This window comes from Cupressus sempervirens, chromosome 10 (assembly GCF_028749045.1).
Source record: "Cupressus sempervirens isolate cs-2001-9-10 chromosome 10, ASM2874904v1, whole genome shotgun sequence".
Lineage (NCBI taxonomy): Eukaryota > Viridiplantae > Streptophyta > Pinopsida > Cupressales > Cupressaceae > Cupressus > Cupressus sempervirens.
In genome coordinates, this window is record NC_143127.1 from 938,234,939 (window position 1) to 938,241,587 (window position 6,649).

Consider the following 6,649-nt stretch of genomic DNA (forward strand, 5'->3'; position numbering starts at 1 on the left):
ATAGGAGGCAATTGTCCTTTGAGATGGTGCAAGAATTTGATGATCTTGTTGCTCAGGATCGAGCTCCTTGTTGAGCTCTCCTTGTTGTATTCCTTTTTGTCTTAATAAATTTTTACCCCTCTTTTTGCAAAAAAAAAGATCACAAGTAATTTAAAAAAAGAAAAAAAGAAAAAAACAATAGTTAAAAGTGGAGATAATAACTAATAAATAATAAAATAAGAGTTAAAAGAAAAGTGAGATAAAAACTAACCAGTAAATAATTAATGAGAAGAATTTATAATTTTTCGATCAAATTGACAACTTTTCCAACCAACTAACAACTTTTTCGGCCAACTATAACTTTTTCGTCAAAAATTCAATGTTTGGAAATCCCACAAATAGCCTATTGACTAAACTATCAGCTAAATAAACAAATTCAATTGATCATAATTCAAATTTGATAATATGTTTAATGATCCAATATTACAAATAGCTCCAATTGATAATTATTATGACCTATAAAAAGGGATCATTATATGTGATTATTTATTATCACATTTTTTTGGTTTTCCTCCCACCACTAATATCATTGTTTCAATCTATTATACTTTGTCATATTTTTTTTTTGAATTTTATACTTTAACGAGTGATTAATTTTTTTGGTTTCTACATGTTCGAATTAATCATTATTTAATTTTCTTTATCAAACTATTACATTGCATATTATAGATGCAAGATTTTTAACTTTACAATTTTTAGAAAATATTTTTCTACAATTTGATTGGGTGAACTCATTTACCTCTTATATTAGCCCAATAGATTTTAAAACTAATACTTTTAAGACTTGTTTTTTTATTAAGCTAATTTTAATAATTTTTTGAATGTAAGTAGTTGATTTAGATTTTTATATTTTTATATTGTATTTTCTTATAATATAATTTTTGTCATTCAAAAATACTTAAAAAATAATATTATTTATATATGTAATTATTTTAAAAATATTATTTTATATTATTATTATGAAAATATTACTATTTTCATAGTATAATTTATTTATAATATATAATAATTATATTTATTAAATTTTTTTTTTAACATACTATAATAATTTTTTTAAATTTAAATTACATTTATATAAAAACTAAAAGTAAGTACACTTGTTTTTTCTTTTAATTTCATATTATTATTTCACTCATATTACTTCATCATCCTCGCAATTCCTCAACTTAAATATTTATTTTTAACTCTTCTTTTGACTTCATTTTTTGAATCAACTTGATTATTCTCATGTCATGTAAAAAAATCCCCCTATGTATCTATCCTCGTAGCCACAACTCTATTCAAATTTTAGAACCATTCTAACAAATTATCTATTTAGAATTTGTTTTTAATCACCCATTTAGAATTATTAAAAAATAATATAAATGAGTCTTTAATTAGCCGATAGGCTACTTCTCTGGGGGGCCCTTTGCCGGGAAGTATCCTATTCAGCCCAGCAAATAGTTCAACCCCGAGATTTGAACGCCTGGGGTTCGACATGGAGCTGCTTCGATCAGATTTGTGTGGCCTGCCTTCTCGCCTATTGTTCCGACCACCAGAAGCCACCGAGATGCTGGGATTGTTATTGTTGTCCCCGTGGTGTTAGGATTTTTACAACTTTCAACCATGCAGTACTTTTTAACCCTATGCTGGGAACGGGGTTGCTACAGCAAGAGGAAGCTGGTTACGGGACACGGAGCTGCTCGAAGGGAGCACAGCCAGCTGCCCAACCACCGTGCTGCTTGCAGAGGCTGCCGACATATAGAGGAGGGAGGCCGCAGAGCTGTTTGATACCATCGTCATGAGCAGGGGTTAGGACATAATGACCACCATGATAGGACAATAAACAGATTGGATAGTATATTGTATCAGTTTGATTTGACGAAAGAATGGAAATTGTGCTAGATTATTTTGATGAAAAGATTGTGGGAAAGGGAAAATGTAATGAAGTTGTTTCCGGTGAAAAGAAGAAGATGAATATGGTAAAAGGAATTCTATCCTCGTGTATTACTGTAGTTACTGCATCCACCAAGAGCAGAAGCTCAATCTACTGTGGTGTGACAAGGCACAAATGGACTGGACGCTATGAAGCTCATCTCTGGGACAAGACCACCTGGAACTCCAACCAAAACAAAAAGGTAAAACAAGGCAAGTTAGTTATACACCCAATTACATACACACCCACTTTTTTAATTCAATATATTTTTTTTGACTCAATTACAATGGGTTTTATTCTTCCTGCAAGGATTTCATTTCATTTTTCTTTCAAAGATTGGATTTTGTTTTGCCAAAGATTGGTTTTTTATGTTTTTCTAAACCTGACGATAGTGGAATTTTGATTTCATGAATCTTGGCAATGATTGCTCCAGTTTATCTTGGTAAGTTTCATCATCTATTGCAATTCTATCTTCAGTATATGAGACTTAATTGGTGAGAAGAAGAGGTTTGATTTCGTTGGGTGTTTTTATATGAAACAGGAGCATATGATGAAGAAGATTCAGCAGCTAGGGCTTACGATCTTGCTACTATTAAGTACTGGGGACCTTAGGAGACTCGCACAAACTTTCTGGTGACTTGCAGGCGTAAATTGTTTCCCAAATTTATTTTTTTTGTCATCAAGTGTGATGTAGCATCTGGTATTGACACTGGCTCGATTGTATAGGTGATTGAATATGATAAAGATATTGAAGAAATATAGAATTTGAGCAAGGAAGAGTACCTTGCTAATCTCAGAATGTACTCTTTTCATAATGATTTTTTGATTTGATATTTTGATTTGTCTTATTAATTTTTTTTGTGGGTCATGGGATGTTTGTTAATGGTTGCCAAGATCTTTTTCAAGAGGAGCAGTGGATTTTCAAGGGGTGTTTCCAAGTATAGATGAGCTGTAAGGTAATGACTTGTTTTATTTTTTCATTAGTGTGGTGTTTAAGGATGGTCATGTCTAGTACCATGTTTGATATAGTTTTATTTTCTTGTTTATACCGATTTTGTTTCAAATTTAGAATTTTAATTGATTTAAGGATTTTTTAATAATATTTTATTTTAAAAATTATTTAGTTTTAGCAAGGGTTTTCATTTTTAAAATATCATTTGAACATAATTAAAGCTTCATTTGTTGCAGTGTAAAGATGGTATATTCAATATCACTATAAACATACCTAAAATTTGAGTCTTTCTATGTGTTTACTCATTTTATTTCCAAGTGCCAGTGACTGAATTTTGTGTAACTCTTATTGAAAGGTTTGTTGCTTAATATTTATCATGAAACTTTTTAATGTTTGCATGTTTGCGTGTTTTGTGGAGAGATCTTAAAATGTTTTTAGTGAAGAGACCATATTAAGTCCTTAATTATAAATTCTTCAGTTTATGCTCTGCTTTTGAACAAATTCTTTCCAGCCAAATCCAATTCCAAGTTCTTTACAGTTTCCAACATATCTCACCACCCATTTTTCCCTCTCGCATATTAACACCACTAGTACCTTTGATTGGGGAAACCATTATCTACCAAACTTAATTGGAATGCTTTACAGTTGAAATAGAGAAGAAGTAACTAGATTTAACATAGACTATATAATCAAATATTTTTGGGTCTCCAAAATTGAAGGCAAAAGGGCGAGGCAACAAAATGTTCATACTCACTAGCTAAAATGAACTCCACAACCTTTTTCATTACCTTCATAAATGTTCTTATCTGCATTGGATTGTTAGGTCTGACATCTTCAAATATTGATAGGCAAATTCCAACATGCAAGCAAAAAATACAATAATTTAATGTATGAAAGTTATATTGGTCAACAAAAATAAACCAAAATAGGTCACTATAAGTGGGCAAATTTGACAATGTGGATACCCATATTCAATTCAAAGAGGTTGATAATTCATGCATACAATGCCAGAGCTTTTTAAAGAATTCTGATAATATATCTATCCTCCCTATAAAAAATAATGCAGGGCAATGAAATTGAGTAGAAGAAAACAAGAAAAGTACTCCCCAGAATTTGATCTTTGGCATGCTTAACTTTAAAATGAAGGTTATGCTCAAAAGCATTATGTTTTGCACGGTTACTTGATTGCAATGGACCCTTTTGCTCAAAGTGGTTTTTGGGTCACTTCTCAAGATTTTCTTTGGATGTTCAGGAGTTAGCCGTTGTTGTGGAGAAACAAGCTCTTTTTGGTGTGTTATTTGCTTTTCATACCCATTGGAATGGAATATATGAACAACAAACAACCTTTCTCCCATGTTTCTTAAAACCATAATATCTCCAGCTTATGAAACACAATTTTCCCAACCATTTTTTAAAAACCTGCCCTTAGTATGTGCTTGTTGTTGAAAGGCAAATTATATTGGCAACTTGAGAATTATACATATATAGCAAAAGGAGTCAAATCGTCCATGCAAAATAGTTTTATCTATTGTGCTCCTCATGAGGGTTTGCTTGGTTAGGTTTGAATTAGCTTCTGTTGCATGTAATCTGCCATGACCTGGTTGTTTCATTATAGAAGCTCCAAATGTTGCAGTTGGATATGTTGTTCTTATAAAAATAGAAAAGAAAAAGACCAAAAGTCTATGCTGACTCTTCTTTACCTATTCTTCAGTTTTCTTTCTTCTACATTGAATATGAGGTGTTAGTGAAATGATATTGAAAAATACTTGAAATCTTCATTTGGTTGGATCTTTAAGATGTATAATATCGAATTTTGTTTCTTGATTCCATTGTGTATATTATTTATCATAAACATTTTTTTATCACACTCTTTGATCTATTATCAGAATGAAAGAGAATCATGGAATGTAAGAGAATTATAGAGTGTGATCCAAAACCTTAATGCTAAAAAGTATACACATCAAATTAGAAACAAATATCAAATTGCAGAAATCTAATGTTATTAATGCTTTGAAATTTATGTTGTGGGTTGACCCTTTCATGGTGCTCTTCAGATGACAAGTATCGGCTCTGAATCTGGGCATGAGAAAAATGGAGGAAATGATTTGATCATTGAAAAACCTTTATTCATGAGACCAAATACAATCACCATGAATTGTGGCATGGGTTGTGGTTTTGTAGATCATATGACTAACCGTGCTACAGATGAGAAGACAAGGAAGGCTTCGGTTAGAAAGCTTGCAAAAATTGTGATATTTTGCGTAATCTTCATGACTGTAGAACTTGTTGGAGGAATCAAAGCAAAAAGCTTGGTAGTTATGACTGACGCTGCCCATTTACTAATAGATGTGGCAGGGTTTGCAATATCTCTCTTCTCAATATGGGCATTGAGTTGGGAAGAAACACCTCGCCAGTCGTATGGGTTTCATCGAATTGAGATTTTGGGGGTACTTGTGTCAATTCAACTCATTTGGCTTCTCATGGGGCTTCTTGTATGGAGTGCCATTCACAGGATGCTTCATGATAAGGTTTCAGTTCATAGTGCCCTTATGTTTGCTATTGCTACAGTTGGACTTGTTGTAAATATTATCATGATTTTCTTGCTTGGTCATGGCCACAGTCACAGTAAAGGGCATGATCATCATAATCACAGGCATGATCATGTTGAGAAGGCTAAGCGTGGCCATAATCCTAAAGTTAAGCATGCTCATGAACATACCAATAATTAGAAAGATGTCCATTAATGCAGTGCTCATGAACATGGTCATCATGACCATGACAAAAAAGATCTATCTGAACCTTTGCTTCATGATGTAGAAGGGGCCGAGCATTCAGCTCATGATCGTAATGCCCATTTAGAGGGGGATAGTGTTACTTTGAATCATGATTTGGTAGGGAAAGAGAAAGATGGTCATTCAGGGTTCAATATAAATGTGCAAGTTGCCTACCTTCATGTTTTGGGGGATTTTGATTCAAAGCATTGGTGTCATGATTGGAGGAGCAATCATTTGGATATATCCCCAATTGCAAATTATTGATTTGATATGTACACTTTTCTTCTCATTAGTTGTATTGGGAACCATTATAAAGATGTTGAGAAGTGCATTGGAGGTTTTGATGGAGAATACACCCCATGAGATAGATTCTAGGGAGCTTGAAGAAGGGTTGTGTTCAATTCTTGGTGTTTTAACAGTGCATGAACTACATATTTGGGCCATTATAGTTGGGAAAGTCTTACTCGCATGCCATGTGAGGATTTTGGCAGATGCAAATGCTGAAATGGTTCTTCATAGGGTAAAAGCCTATATTGAGAATGAGTAAAAAATTAGTCATATCACCATGTAGATTGAGAGAGAGATTTGATAGACATTTATGTGTATGAATGTGATTTTTTTATCTGTAGTGGTTCCATATTTAATTGTGGTTCCTGTTTGCGTACTTTGGTTTTCCTCCAAGTTAGAACTTGCATTTGATTTGAAATTAAAAAGATGGGAAATGTGCCCTGCTACTAGGGAAATTTCAATAGCTATTTGTATGATCATTTCATTGGATGTTTGTGATTTTAATTCATATTATTCTGCAACTTGAATATGTAGGCCATGCTTTGTTGGAGATTGACACACAAGTAGGAAGTAGATGCAATTTAAAAACTCACTAAAAAGCACTATTCCATTGTGAACATGATTTTTCGTTATGAATATGTTAACGCCACATGCTGCATTCTCCAGTTTTGATCTTCATTT

The 6,649-nt window shown here is 32.7% G+C and overlaps 1 pseudogene; it reads left to right on the top strand.

The window, feature by feature from the left end:
• The first annotated feature begins 1,907 nt into the window (after positions 1-1,907).
• On the top strand, positions 1,908-6,227 carry LOC149537064 (metal tolerance protein A1 pseudogene; annotated as a pseudogene).
• The last annotated feature ends 422 nt before the right edge of the window (positions 6,228-6,649 follow it).